This window comes from Drosophila virilis, chromosome 3 (genome assembly GCF_030788295.1).
Source record: "Drosophila virilis strain 15010-1051.87 chromosome 3, Dvir_AGI_RSII-ME, whole genome shotgun sequence".
Taxonomy (NCBI): Eukaryota; Metazoa; Arthropoda; class Insecta; order Diptera; family Drosophilidae; genus Drosophila; species Drosophila virilis.
Window position 1 is genome coordinate 6,710,513 of NC_091545.1, and position 15,326 is coordinate 6,725,838.

The 15,326-nt window shown below is 41.7% G+C and overlaps 1 protein-coding gene across 6 annotated transcripts in view; it reads left to right on the forward strand.

Annotated features, from left to right (window-relative positions):
* Positions 1-15,326, forward strand: part of Rbp6 (RNA-binding protein 6) — a 212,987-nt gene that overhangs the window by 32,990 nt on the left and 164,671 nt on the right. Inside the window, exon 1 of one of the 6 annotated variants that reach the window (XM_032434389.2) lies at positions 5,631-5,749. The exons of the other annotated variants lie outside the window; for them this stretch is intronic. The gene's annotated coding sequence lies outside the window, so the exon portion shown is untranslated. Of the gene's footprint in view, positions 1-5,630; positions 5,750-15,326 lie in introns of those variants that run through there. 6 annotated transcript variants of the gene reach the window in all.

Sequence of the window (15,326 nt, forward strand, 5' to 3'; positions counted from 1 at the left end):
AAAACATCGGAATACAATATTTTGTATCTATATATATTTGCGACATTTCAAAAAGGATAATCCTATGTCCTACTTCTTCAACATGTCTTGCAGGATATTCAATCTTCATCACATTTATAAATATATTCAAGATAGGCAAACATATAGATATATGAGAGGAAAATTGTATATGCTACTTCTCTAACAATTCTAGTAGAGTATTCAAACTTTGGCATATATGTTAATAAATCTATGCTCCTCTGCTTTTGTCTCACCTCTTGCGGAGAGGGGCGGGGGGAGGGTGGCTGGGGGTTACTTGTGCCGCAGATTTGTGTCAATTTGAAACGACAATTTTTTGAAATACAATACGCCGAAGGCAGGCGCATTGCCGTAGGCAAAACGGCAAAAAGGCGAAAAAGGCTACGCGCCTTTGCTATTTTGGCTGCGCGTTCAACTGAAATACTATTTATATATGCGCTCAGATACGCAGATACATTTGCATCTGCAGCGGCAAACAGACGCCCATTACTCATGCAACAAGCAACAAAAAGTGAAGAACAAAAACAAAACAAAAAGACAAAACAGCAGCAGCAGGCAAATGGAAAATCTATTCACATATCGCTCACATTTCGATGCCGCTTAGCGATAAAGTCGCGCAGCTAGACTCAGTTACAGATACAGATACGCGCTGCAACCGCAGATACAGATACTTTGGACAAATAAATATGCATTCTCTCGATTTACCCGAATCGCGTTCGCCCTTTGATTTTGTTTTATTCATTTGTTTGTTTGTCGTTTTGCTGCTTTTTGTCATGCAAACGAAAATTGAGACTGTTTTTCATTATTTACATATATTTACGTGGCCGCCCTCATTTCCGTTTGTCATTAACTTCTTAAACGATCCATCGTTCAAAAAGTTAGTTGCCAATTGAAGGACTTAGAGTTTAGTAGTCACAACAGGCTGCTTTTTAGTTGAAGTACAAAAATACCTTCGATTTTCAAGGAAATGCTTGAGTTGTTTATGACGCAGAGCCCAGCCAAAAGCTTTTGTTATACAAATTCTAGATATTGCGTATTGTAACAGGCAGAGGAAAGCATCTCCGACCCCATAAGGTATATATTCTAAATCAGCGTCAATAGCCGAGTTAATGTAGCCATGTCCGTCCGTCTGTCCGTTTGTCTGTTTCTAGTCTGAACCAGTCTCTCAGTTTCAAAGCTATCTTTCTGTTGCAGGCAGTGCATTTGCCGGAACTGCTATGGGAAGTAGGTTCTTGCAGGGAAAAACTGTTTAGCTTATAGGCATATCTCGTCCAAGCTCGACATTTATAAGTTTCACTATGCTCTCTCTACACATATGCAATATCTTATCAACATCGGACCACTATATCATCTAACTGGCATAGGAATTTCGATTGATCGAAGTGTAGGTCCTTGCATAGAGATATTTTCATCATTCACGAACTGGACATATCATAAAAGCGTAAGGCAAATGTAAGCAAGGGTATTAAGGCTAGGCAACTACTTAGTGAAAGTTTGCCTTAGGACTATATTAGCATTTTCGTCTTGCGTTAGGCTAATTCAGTTTTGTGAAATTCCAGTTATCTGGTTTGATTCAGCTAAAACTGCACATTGCTGATGACGCTCGGCCAAATGGCAGCCAGTTAGAAATGGTATTAGATTTATTTCGAGGGTTAAAATTGTCATTTATGGAATTTCTATTGGTTCGGGCCAAACGGAAACGGTTTAACGTGCGCTAGGAACTCAATCAGGAAACGAAACGATGATGAAAATATTTGCGTGATTTTTAGAAAGAAAAAAGAAAGCACAAAAAAAAAAAAAAATCCTTGCGTCTAAAAAATTGCTGAAATATCCTGGGCGTTTGTGCGACTAAGCACTTCAGGATGCAGACAGGTGACAAAAAAAAAAAAAAAAATTAGAGACGGACTAAAAGACACTGAAGGTGTGCTGTAGGGGGAGGGGCCGGTGGGTAGGCGGTTGGCGCTGTCGATTTCCTGATTAATTTATGCAGTCGAGGGCAAAGCTGGCAGCCAGTTAACAACAATTTGCCGCAAGCTTCGTTAAAATTGAAATGCTGCAAAAAATTGTCAATAAAATAAGTGAACGACTGTCAGACAGTCGGTACGTCTGTCAGTCAGTCAGTCAGTCAATCAGTCAGTCAGTCAATCAGTCAGCAAGTCAGTCAACGACTCGGTGAGTCCATCAGTCAAAAGTTCACTTAGGTGATGCATGCATCCTCCCACCTTCCAACTGCGGCACATCATCAGCAAGACTTTTTTCTTGTTGCACGTTTCCTGTTTGCACTGCCCGAACTCTTCCCTGCCCCTCCCCTCCCCTACCCTACCCTCTTCACCTTCAGCCCACCCCTCTTTGGCCGTAGCTGCTGTCTGCTGCTGCTGCCAATCTTTGGTCATGTTTTTGCAGCTCGCTTCATTTTCCTTTTGAATGTGATTATCCTAAGGCTGTGGGCAAGCGCATCTTCGCTTTGATAGATGCTCGCCTCGCTGACTCGCCGACTCGCCGACTCGCTGCCAGTCTGTCTGTTAGCCCGTCTTTCTGGACTGTCCGCCTTTTCTACACTTTTGCATTGCATTTAATGTCCTGCACTTGTCCAAGTGGCTACCAGCAGCTGTGCTGGCTCCTTGTTCGCTGTTTTGTTGACTTTGGCACGAGTTTGGTTAAAAAGTTCACACATGCCGCACGCCAGCCCCCCATCAAACACACACACACACACACACACACACACACATCTGTATTCGTTTTTCATGTGTGTGCGTGTGTCCCGGTCATGTTGTTGCGCCTTTGGCGCTTGCTTCGCTCTTGTTTCTATACCCTTTACTTGGACTGCGGCTAGAAAGGGTACAACAGAGCATATAGAGCTTTATAAGGCATAAATGTAACTCTATTTATATATGAAGTTTTCTCTAGGTCAATGTCGACTATAATAACTAAGAACAACAGGGCAATCTTGACTTGCAAGCCCTTATACTCATCTTTCAGCTATAACTCATTGCGAATTATAAGCTACGAAAAGATGAAAAGACCAGCAAAACCCAAGACACCAACCATAACCTTATTCTCTTTATTATCAAATTAGATGGCAATTCTAAGAAATGGAGAGAGAGAGAGGGAGCTTGAGGGGAAAGAGAAAGAGGGAGAGATAGAGGTAGTTGTAGATAGATAGAGAGAAACGGCTGTAGTAAAAGAGAGGGATAACGAGAGAGAGAGGGAGAACGAGATGATAGAGAGAGAGAGGGACAAACTAGCATAGGATGGTTTTATTGGTTAGAATAGGTCAACGAAACCTTAGGGCTGATCTCTGTGAAATCAACCACCTGGTTTGAGTAGTGTCTTTAACCTGGATATTATATACCCTGTAAGATGCGAATAGTTCAAATAAATGTAGCTTATATCATGTGCAATAGTTTACTTGTAACAAAATCGATCTGCTTCTCAATCTTGCCCAACTTACAGGGCATCTCATAGTCGTGCAGCTTTCGACTGGCTTTGCTTTCTTGTTTTTATATTTTTTTTTTAGTGTGTTGTCTTCTTCACAGTGTGTTGGCTTTCAACTTTAGGGGGCGTTTGTCTCCGCTGCGGTGTTTGAATATTTACATAAGTGACACAGCATATACGCCACACACACACACACACACACACACACACCGACACACGCACGGACGTGCACACACATGTGCATGAAATACTCTTGGTTCTGGGCAACAATTAATTAACTTGTACGTGTATTAAACACCGTCGTAGCCTTTGGTGGCGTTGGCAGGCCCCGACTCGGGCCTAAATGCAACCAACGTAAATTTTAAATTAATAAGCATTGCGCATACGCCCCGAGGTGTCGCTGGTGTCGTTGGTGTCGGAGATGTTGCAGGACACAAGCCGCTTCCTTGCAGCTCGATTGCAGCCGCATGTGGCGCTTGTCATATGCCATTATCATGGAATGTTCATTCGGGCCCAACTAATAGACAATTTTTTGGCAACCGAAAATGGAATAAACGTGCCGCAGGACGACAGCACCAAAAACTATGTCGTTTGCGGGACGGTGCGGGGGTGGAGAGCTGGGGTTAAGTTAGGGCTTGGGCGGGATCTTTGGTTGTTGCCAAGGATACGGCTGGCGGCTGGTGCCGTGTGCAGCGGAAGCATTTAAATTAAGAACGACACATTAAAATTATGCAATAACAACAGATTTTATTATGAAAGAGCAGAGAGAGAGAGAGAGAGGGAGAGAGAGAGTGAGAGAGAGGTAGAGCTGAGTAAATTGTAGTTAAAGTTTAAGCAGCTAAAAAAACAGAACTTTTGGGTCTATGTAAAAGCGGTTTAATGAGCGCTGTGAATGTCAACAGCCAGCGAGTCCAATATAACAAAAAGCCTGAGGGGGCGGTGGCGGGAACCGGGTCTGAGGTGGTGGGTGGGTGGCACGGGAAGTCATAAGTCGCAAACGCAGGCTAAAAACTAAAATAGGCAAAGCAGAAGAGCAAATATGAAGCACAGGCCCAGGCAGAGGCAGAGGCACACGAGCCGTGAGCCACTCGCAGTTACAAAAGGCAAAAGCTGGAGCTGCCACACACACACACAAACACACATACACACATGCACGCTGCATTGGCTGGGGATTTCGGGTGTAGCCAGTGGCACCCAACCGGGTTATCGACTTTATGTGTTTGTTGTTTTTCCGTTCCCAGGCGCCGCTTCCTTGTCTTTTGGGGCCCCTTTTCAATTGCAGACGCTGTCGTTGCTGCCACTGCCACTGCAACTGCCACTGCAGTTGGCTGGCTTTGTTGCCTCACTTTGTAGGTGCTGTACACGGCCGCCTTTTCCATTGCTGCATTGATTTGCTACAAGTTTTTCGGCAATTTCTGGTTAGAGTATCGGGAACTAAAATCTGCAAAAGGTGGCATTTACAGCGATAACAATCGAATCTCGATAAACTAATCGAATTGTGTACAAGCACTAACCAAACAACATATATGTTTGGCTTGTGGTACAAGTAAACTTGTTTTGTTAGGAATTAGCGGAATCCCTTCATATGAGAATTGTCTTGTAATTGGGCTTACTGCTCGAAATACTCGAACAGATCAAGAATACATATACCTTGTATATAATGCACAAAATGGTCAAAAAGCATAAACAAACATATTTTGGCTCAAGTGGTTAAAACATAACATTTTATGCTGGGATCTTGCTTGCGCTGTTAAGTTTCACATATTTAAACAGATATCGTTAAATCATAACATTGTAAGCTTAGATCTGCCTGGCGCTGTTAAGTTTTGCTGTTAAAGTCAGCATATAAATATATAAAAGTTTTACATACGTATTTTAGTTCACGTCGTTCTGATTTACATTGTAAGCTTGTATCTTCCTGACGCTGTTAAGATTTGCTTTTAAGCTCAGCATAAATACACACAAAAGGGTTTTACATATTTGCACAGTTAAACAGATATTGTTAAATCATAACATTGTTAGCTTAGATCTGCCAGGCGCTGTTAAGTTGTGCTTTTAAAGTCTGCATAGGAATGCATAAAAGTTTTTACATACGTACTTTAATAATAAGCTTGGATCTTCCTGACGCTGTTAAGTTTTGCTGTTAAGCTCAGCTGGCGCTGTTAAACATGCACTTTCGATACTTTTGATCGATTAAATGAACGCGTGCAAATATCATCTCTAGTTTTCTTTAATGTGTGCAAATAAGTTGGTGAAATAAATTCGGTGAAATAAATATCAAAAAAATACAGTTTTGGTAAGTGAAATGAACTCAAATCAACGTAATAGATTAACATATGCTCGGTAGCAGTGAATGGACATATATTTGAGCGGAAAATATGCCAGACATGTGCCATATACATGCATGCATGTCTGCACGGGCAACTTTCGTGTTTTTGTTTTTCATTTAATATGTCTCGGTTTTCTAATAGCACAACTAAATATGTCACTCGGCATATTTGGAAGTTGACAAAATTTATCACCCCAAAAGGAGCGCACTACAAGTGGGCTTCAGTTGCAGCGCTTGCCTTTGGCTTTGCGGCTTTCGCCGTGTTGCACTTGAGGCAGTGCCTCCGTCGACTCCGCCGACTCCTGCGACTCCTTCGACTCCTGCAGCCTCGGCTGCTACTTAGTTGCTGGCTTATCAGCGCGATTTTGCCCGAAACGAACTTCGACAACAACTTAGCCTTCATTGCTTCCAGTTCGTTGCATGCGGCTGCCACGACGTTCGTCTTCGAGCAGAGGCGACATTTTCCGACAATTGCCGCCGCCAGACATTGTCAACAGGGAACTGGGAGAGAGAAAGGCACAGAGAGAGAGAGAGAGAGTGGGGTAGGGAAGACAGAGAGTCAAAGCGATTGGGCAGACAGAGTCGGCAGGCAGACAGACAGACAGACAGAGCTATGCCTCTGTCGCGCTTCCGCTTGCACTGAGTCAAATATATTGCCAACTTCCTGCTGCAGCGGCTAGTCAGGAACCCGGCACAGCCACCTTCTTGATAGGCCTTTTTGTCGACGACAACTCCGACGAAAACGACAAAAACAAAAAAAAAATGCAGCTAGAAGCACTCTTGAGCATACTACGCAAAAATACTCTACAGGGCTCTTTGCTGTCAGATATGTCTGCCTTGTAATATCCGAGAACCGATTACAAATACTCATCAATTGGATTCTTAAGACTAAGTATCAAACTGAAAAGGGGTTATTTGTTGCTTAGCGTTTGAATTTATGCCTAGTAAACTATTGCTTTGAAACAAGTCTATTTAGTTGCGTAAATATTGGCTCTCATGCCCCAAAAAGTATACTATAAAAGCCAAATATTAATTACAGCTTTAAAAAATATATTTTCCGCTGTTGATTGTGTAAGATTTATTAGTGTCCGATTTATTATTATTATAACTAAATATTTAAAAAATTGTAGGTGTCGATAAATTGGCGATGCTCTCTTTAAGCTTTAAAATTAAAGAGAATCCTTGGCAGATCATTTTCTTAATAAACCTTACATTTTATTATGTAGGATTGTCAGTATTATCGAAAGTTGCCATAGAAGAAAATTCAATAATCGATAAGCCATATATTGTTTCGATAAATGTAAGACCCGCTATCGATAACTTTGGTAAACGTAGGTCCAACAATCGATCATTTTCATAAGAAACCTCACAATTTATTATGTTGCATTGACGCTACTATTCACAGTTTCGATAAGCATTGGCCCAAAATTCGATTACTTCTATAAATATGTCAGTTTCGATAAACATAAAATCACATATCGATAACTTCGTGATCGTTTCGTTTGTGTTTCATTCGAAACTCGACAGATGGATCATTCGCCTAGGTTTTCGCCCAGTTCTAGAAGCTTTTAAGAGTTAGAAGCTAATTTGGTAAGCATGTACTTATTAAATACACACAGCTCAAGAATTCGCTTTTTAGATACCTTTCTCTTATTTTAAGTTATATATCCAGAAACTTCAACTATCGATTAGTAGCAGTTGGCCTGCTTACCAAATATGTGTTCAAGTAGCAACAGGTTTATACAGCCTTCCTGCCCGAAATTTAACAACAATATAAGTGTACATTTTATATGCATTTGTACATAAGAAATCGATTACCAAAGTTTATCGATAACTTGTTTTTTGTGTATCTTGTGTATTCTCCCGTTGAAGACAAAGGCAAATATATTAAAATTTCATTTAAGCTATTGCTACTTTTTGTTTACCAACCACTTATATACCCTATATATCATACTTTCACAGGGTATTTCGAATATACTAAAAATTCTAGAGCCGACTCTCGACATCGATTAAGTTATTACGAAATGTGCGCTACGTGCAGCGTCTTCTTTGCCACAACACACACTTGTGTGTGTGTGTGTGTGACAAGTCTATGCTGCGCCTATCCACACACACACACACATTCTCACATACACAATCAGCATTGTCTGTCTGCAAGTGTGTGCGTGTGTGTGGCTGAGTCTGAGCCTGCAGCTTGCCACCCGCATCAGGATTCACGTAATTTTTGCCTTCGCCTTAAACTGGGTCAAAATTTTCGTACTCTTTCGCTTTGCATAACCGAAAATTTTTGTATCGCTGCAGACAAATTTTGTTTACCTGCGCGTCTCCTACCTCGACCCCGCGTCCGCCGCGCCACTGCCCCAGCACCTTGTTATTGTCTGGGTTTTGTTATTATGTCAGCTGGGCTGCCTGATTGACACGCGTGCATATTTCGAGCTTCTGTCTGTTTGTCTCTTTGTATGTTTGTCTGTCTGTCCTGGGGGCTGCTTGGTTGGGAGGCGAGGTCAAGTCAAAGAGTGTCACAACATGTCTGCTTCCGGTGCACACACACACACAGACACACACACACACACACACACACACACTCCCACACAAATAAGAGAGTAACATGCACTGCAATTCACAGTTAGACAGACACGCGCCTGCCGACGGTGTTGTTTACATATTAAAGTTGCATGACCCCGCCAACTGCAGCAGCAGCAACAACGACAACAACAACAACAACAACAATGCATTCGAGCCTAACAACAACTTTGGTGTCTGTTTACGAAGTTGCCAGCAGCAACAACAACAACAACAACAACAACAATAACAGTAACAGCACTCGTTGCAACTTCTCAGCTGTTAAAAGTTGCAAAAGAAAAACAATCTGAAATCTGTTAAGTTAACAGCTGTAGCAGGAGGCATTTGCTGTCGCTCTCTCTTAAGCGCGCGCTCTTCGCCGTCGCATGCTCTTAGTATGCTCGCTCGCTCTCGCATGCACACGCAAACATGCAAAGCTTTCGCCGAGCGCTTTTCATTCATAAAAATGGCCGTCAAGCTTTTTGTCTGCTTGCCGGCTGTTGCGCAAAAGCGACGCCAGCTGGCGCCACTGTGCCGCTACAGATTTCAGCTGGTGACAGCAAAAAACAGAAAGATATGATAAAAAAAAATCGAAGACAAAAAAAAACAAGCGTATTGCAATGTGTCTTGTGTCTTGCATCCTGGCGGCGTGTCCTCTGGACACATCCTGACGCTGCTCATGTCCGCCCCTAATGTCAGCGCTTGTTTTGATGCAAGCTCACGCGCCGTAAACAACTTATTATCATTGCCTTTGGACCTTTTCTCTCTCCTATTATTATTATTATTATTTATTTTTTTTTGGCCAAATTTGTTTGGCTGCCTTTCAAGTTGCATCCAGCACAAATGTTGCACACATACGCCGCCCCAGCGGAAACGCAACGCAGACATTTGTAACGGGCTTTTAGGTTTCAAATACCCTGTATTTATTGAAATTAGCTAAAGAAAAAGGTGTCTGTGTGGCTTGTATAGGTTTATGTAACAGGCAAGTGGAAGGCTATTCTAGTCCGGTTTCTATACGAGGGTCTTTACATTTTGAAGGAAGGCTTTCCCGATAACTTTGAAATCGATAAATATCGATCATACGCCACGGTTTTTGTGCATATCTAAATTTGGTATGTAGCTTCTCTTAGAGTATATGTAGATCAGAAATATTTCTGTTTTTACATTTTTACCTAGATTTAGCCTGGAGATTTGGTTTAAAACATTTTTGAATAATCGTTTAGTAATAATTGAAGTTAATTGCGAATACATTTTTCATAAAGTGTGACTGAGCTAAGGAGAAGCACAGCAGCTGGCTTTCATGTACTTGGCTGCTTACAGGGTAACTGGCAGTCGTGTGCTCTGTTTTCTGTGTTTTTCTAGTTACCTTGCGCGTCGCCAATCTACCTCGCCAGATCAGGCCAAAAAAGCAGCTTAAGTGGCCCCGTCCTGGCTTCGGGGCAAATAAGCGCAAGAAAAACCTGCAAAAAAACAAAAAAAGATGAAGAAGATGGCTATAAAAAACTGCAGCAAAAAAATCCATCAAGCCGCGTGCCAAGTTTCAAATTTCACGACATGCATTTGAAAAGGGGGTGTGCCGGAAGGGGGGAGGGGGGAAGGGTCTGGAGAGGGGCACCGTGCTGCCATTGCAAATGATGTGCCACGCCTCCAAAGCTGGCAAACTTTTATCTGTGTTTGGAAATGTTTTATTTGCGCTGCTCGCCCCGCCCCCGTTGCATCAATGTCCCGCCCCCTCCCCCTTACCACCCCTCACCAACCCTTTGCCTGGCTTATAAATCATAAATACACTCACATTTCATTTGAAATAATTTGTGGCATATTGGCAATTATTCATTTCTTTTTTGCGCTCTTTTGCTGTTTGTTGTTTTTCTCCTACTTTTTTTTTTCGTGTTCCTGTTGTTGTTGTTGTTGTCCTGCCGCTCCTTTGAGCCTTTTGCAAAAGCAGCCGGCTTAAGTGCGACGAATTTTTTCTGATGCGGATTTTGTTGCTGGATTTGTTGTTGGCTTCGGTTTATCTTTTAGCGTTGGCAAAAAGTCTGCGGTGACATCGCATAAAAGGTGTAGACCATAAAATGCTTTCGGAGCCAGCAAGAACTTTCAGTCAGCAGGCTGGCGAGGAGATAGGCGGGGGTAGGGGGAGGGGTAGACGGATCAGCTAGGGTCGGAGTTCAAAGCGGGGGCATTCAAGCAAAAGTTGATTTAGTGTTTGGGAACTGCTGATAAGAATGCCAACCGAGCAACATGAATATTGTGCAATAACTGTTCGTCTGCGCTGGCATTTATTATATAAATATAAATATATATATACATATATATATGGATATGGACATCTAGTTAAAATCTGAAATAAATGCCAAATGTTTGGCTTATTTATGAGAGCAGAAATTACCAGAGTTTTTATAGAGCTTGAGCAGTAAACTATAGATACTTATCCTGATTTGATGGGCGCAGCTGTTGTCCTTTAACTTTTAGTTATTACTAAGCTACTTTTAGATTGAGTATTTATTTAGTTTCTTACTCTAATTTGACTGGCTTGGCTATTTGGATTAAACTTTTTCTTACTTTCCCACAAGTAATCGACTTTAACTTACTTTCACTCCACAGCACAAATTATGCTTGGGTATTATAAAATGTGAGTTTGGTATCAACTACAAATATCGTTTTTTATTAAAAAAAAAGGAAGAACCTTGAAAATGAGCTTAAAACCGAAAAACTTTTGCTTTTTGCCGCTTGAAGTTTCTCACTTTAAGCGAAAGACTCTCAGATACCCTCTCAACATTCTACTTATATGACTTCGCTTTACCCTTTCTGTTTGACTGATCCGTCAATCTATATCCTGAAAGTCAGTTTACAAACTATGATTATGACGTTAACCGATTAATTTACTTTTATTTTATTCAAAGGCGAACGAGACACGAGAGATTGAGCAAAAAAATAAAAGAAAGTCGTGTCAAACAACTCAAAAGTTGTTTTAAAGACTTTTTCTTGCACTTTTACAGAATTTCTTATTGTTGGCTGAAACAATTGCAATCGATAAAACAAAAATCCCTATCAAAGTAGCAAATTGTTAAATCATTAACAATAAATCAAAGTACTTAAACCTTTTGTGTAAGTGCTAGCAAAAGAATGCAGAAGTTTTGCAAAGCAAATTGCAAACAAAATCGAATTGAATAGTTTTGTAGAAATGCATTTCAATGAAACTGACACAATAAAATATTTAACACGGAAAACAAATTGCTCTCGAATAGTTCGATAACTCGGTTTGAATTCATCTTAAATATGAAAGTGCCTAAAAATTAACTGATATACGCTGTGTAAAAATTTCAACTAAATTGTGAACTAGTTCACTTTTGGCTTAAATAGTTGAATAGAACTAGTTCATTTAGTTTTCATTTAAAATGTAAACTAAATCATTTTGAACTTTAACTTTTGCTCCTACAAATGCAGTTCAATAAGCTTGCCTTGAGAACTAGTTCATTTTGTATTAATACTATTTTTTTTTTTTTAGCTAGTTCGAATCAATGAAATCCTTCGTCGCATGGCTTGAGCTTAATTTATGCTAAATTCAATTGCTAATTCACTCACACCAAATCCCGCTTATTCCGCAATTGCCACAATTCGCATGCAAATGCCAAACGAATCAGCTTGATGCGAAAAGCAGTTGATGTTCGCCGGAGGAGTTGGGGTTTGTGCGGGGGAAAAGGGGGCAGTGGCGGGATTTGAAAAATTGAAAAACTATCAGCCAAAAAAGAATTGATGCGATTAACCTATTCAGCTGCAGCTGCAAAATGAAAAATAAAAATAAGAAAACAAAATGAAAATTGCGAAAAAGGGAAAATGAAAAATTTGTAGAACGTCGTAAAGTTCAGGCGAACAACAACAACAACAACAACAACAACGACTACCCAATTCGTGACCCCTGAACCCAAACGGACCCCAGTCAGCTATTCAATTGCAAAACGCTTGAATGGCAGGTGCTAATGTATCTGTGCTCAAATGTATCTTTCAAATGCTCGCCAATGAATTGCAATGAAAGCTAATTTGCCAATTGCCATGCCCCCGTACCCCACTATTGCCCCCGCCAGTTCAGTTGCACAGTTGCAGCATTCTGAATCAGTTGCCAAAGTGTGATTAAATGTGTTTCAGCTTTTGTTGCGTACTCTACCTTCCCTTTCTTTTTTTTTATTGCCACACACACACACACACAAGGATACAAAGGAACGCGCAGATACAGATACAGATACATCTGCACATGCGACATTAGACAACACTGTCGTGCAACATTTTGTAAATGTGCTGCCATAGGACAAAGCAACACACAACTATACAGCCAACCGCCCCATCTCCCCTCTACACTTGCCCCTCGCTCCCTTCTCTCCCAGCCCCGTTTGGCCCACTCAACGCTTTTGTGTTTCCTCTTTTTCTGCTGAGTTGCTAAAAAACTTCTTTTCAACAAACGCTCTGCGGTCTAAGCACTGACTGAGAGAGAGGGCGGGGGGTGGGGGCTGGGCTGGTGCTTTGTGAAATTGGGGTTTGGTTTGCTGGCTCTGTGTTTGCCGCAAACAAGCGACGAGCCGAACAACAACAACAACAACAGCAACCCCCAATGAAAGTGAAAAAAAAAATCTGTTTGCATATTACACAGCAGCAGCAGTTGCAGGGGCAACGTGTGGGGTGGGGGTTAGCTGGCTGACAGGGGACAGTTGTTTGTTACAGCCTCCCGTTTTGGGTTACGCCCATATATTGCGGGCGCAGCCGCCGCTGCTTCCAGCTGCGCACGCTAGGTGTCGCCAGCGTGCAGCGCGTTCGAGCATCTTCAAAGTTGAAGTAATGCGGCCCTCAAGTGCTGGCAGCCCACAAAGTCGCCTCCTTCGAAGTCGTCCTTGCCGCGCTGCAGGATGCCGTTGCCTGTGTGTGTGTGTGTGTGTGTGTGTGTTTGTGTGTGTGCCGGCTGCCATTTAAAATTGCTTGGCTTTGGCGCTTGTCCTCACCTGTGTTATGTTTTGAATGAACGCCCGCGTCTTTTATCTTTTCATAAATTTTTTTCGCTTTTATGCCGTCGCCGCGCCGCGTCGCCCACCAGCAACGCCCCGCCCGCCCCGCCCCGCCTATGCCGCCAACCTGTGCCACTTACAATCACTTTTATTTCGCGGCGCGTTTCCTTCGTACCAGCCACCATGCCCTCCCCCCCTCCCTCCCTTGCGCCCAGTAACTTCTTTCTGCAGCAGCATTTTAATGCTCAACAAAATTTGAATTGAATTTGCCGACAGGCCGCGCGGATGCGTTGCTTCAGCTCGCTTTTCTCTTTACTCATTCCTTGTTTTTTTTTTTTTTTTATATTTTTATTTTTCCTTTACTTGTTTTTTTATTTCCAATTTGCATCTTGGCTGCCTTCAATTTGCCCCAAACTGGCAGCTGCAGGCGCCAACTTCAGCTTCAACTTCAGCTTCAGGTTTGCACAACTTACGGCGACTACGAAACTACAGGTAAAGGTGGCGCACCTGATTGTTATGCCCTTGCCACGGGTATCATCGTCTGATTCTTAAAGAGTATATATATACTTATGCATTAAGAATAAGAGCCAAGTCAATATATAGATGGGTTTGATTGTCTGCTTCTTTGCAAAAGTCTGCAGATGCTTGTATTAACAACTTTTTTGTGCCTCAAGATAGCTAGAGGCAGCTTTAACGTAACGTTAATGTTAACGTAACCAATTCGTTTGGGCATAGTGTATTCAATCTTCGGCGTGCCGAAGCATAATGCTTCACTGTTGTTTTTTTTTCCTGCGCTGCTCTGCTTCTTTCTAGCTATACTTTCGCCTAGTTTCACGCTTTGGTTTCCTTAATCGTTTATCCTTGGGATTATGGTAACATAACAATGCCCAAAGCGACCCAAGCGCTGGCGTCGCTTGCATCCTTGCGGCTCCTGTAATTGGATGTGAAATGCTTGCTAAACTTGGCCAAGTAACTGCAGCTTGTGTGTGTGTGTGTGCGTGTGCGTGTATGCGTGTGTGTGTTGAGTGTACAGGTGGGCTTGGGCTCCAGTTTGGAGTGTCTGCAATTGAGCGCTGCAAATGCGCATTTAATTCGTTTTTGTGCATGCAAATGGCTGAACAGAGAGAGAGCGAGTGGTAAGGAGAGAGGGCGGGAGAGGGGTAGCTGCCCGTAACCCACTATGATAGATGGAGTTGGAAAAGCTTTTGATTTATATAGCCATCGCTCTATATGCCAGAGTCATAAATATGCTTAACGAAAAGCGCTTAAGTTGTCACGCCCGGTAAACATTACGCACGGGCCTGGAACCAAATAAAAAGTTAATACAGCTCGCAGACGCTATGCAGCCAAATTGATTGATAAAAATAATTGCGGAATTGTTTGCAAAAATTAACGCTTCGTTGATTCTTATTTGCAGTAATTTCTTACTGCTGCTGACTGCACTATTATCCGTAATTCACAAAGCTCTTCTTTCGATTACTGTTGAATACACAGCTTATAATAAAACACGCTTGATATGATCCCATTACCTAAAGTCCCTTTAATTTTCAATTTCAACCTATACTAACTAAAACTTATAAGTATGTAATATATAAATGTCTATTGAATTTTATTTGTGTGTAGTGTCGTCCATTTTATTGGCAGCGTTGCCAGCTGCATTAAAGTTAAGTTAAGATCATTTTAAGTGTTGCAAAACTGTGAAAAGTGAAAAAGTTAAAAGTGAAGAATGCTGCACTTCCTAAAAAAATGCGTACTATCAACATTTGGCAAAATATTGCCACATTTTACGAGCGGCATTGCCAACTGCATTACATGTTTGATCAATTGTTTGTACAGTGTTGCAAAACTATAAAAGGTGACTACAGATTAACTTACCGCACTTCGTAATTGATTTGCAAACAATTCTTTTAAATGTTTCAAGAGCTTAAACTTCACTTAGTTGATACAACTGACCCCCCTCCGTAATCCCTTTGATATGCACATTCATC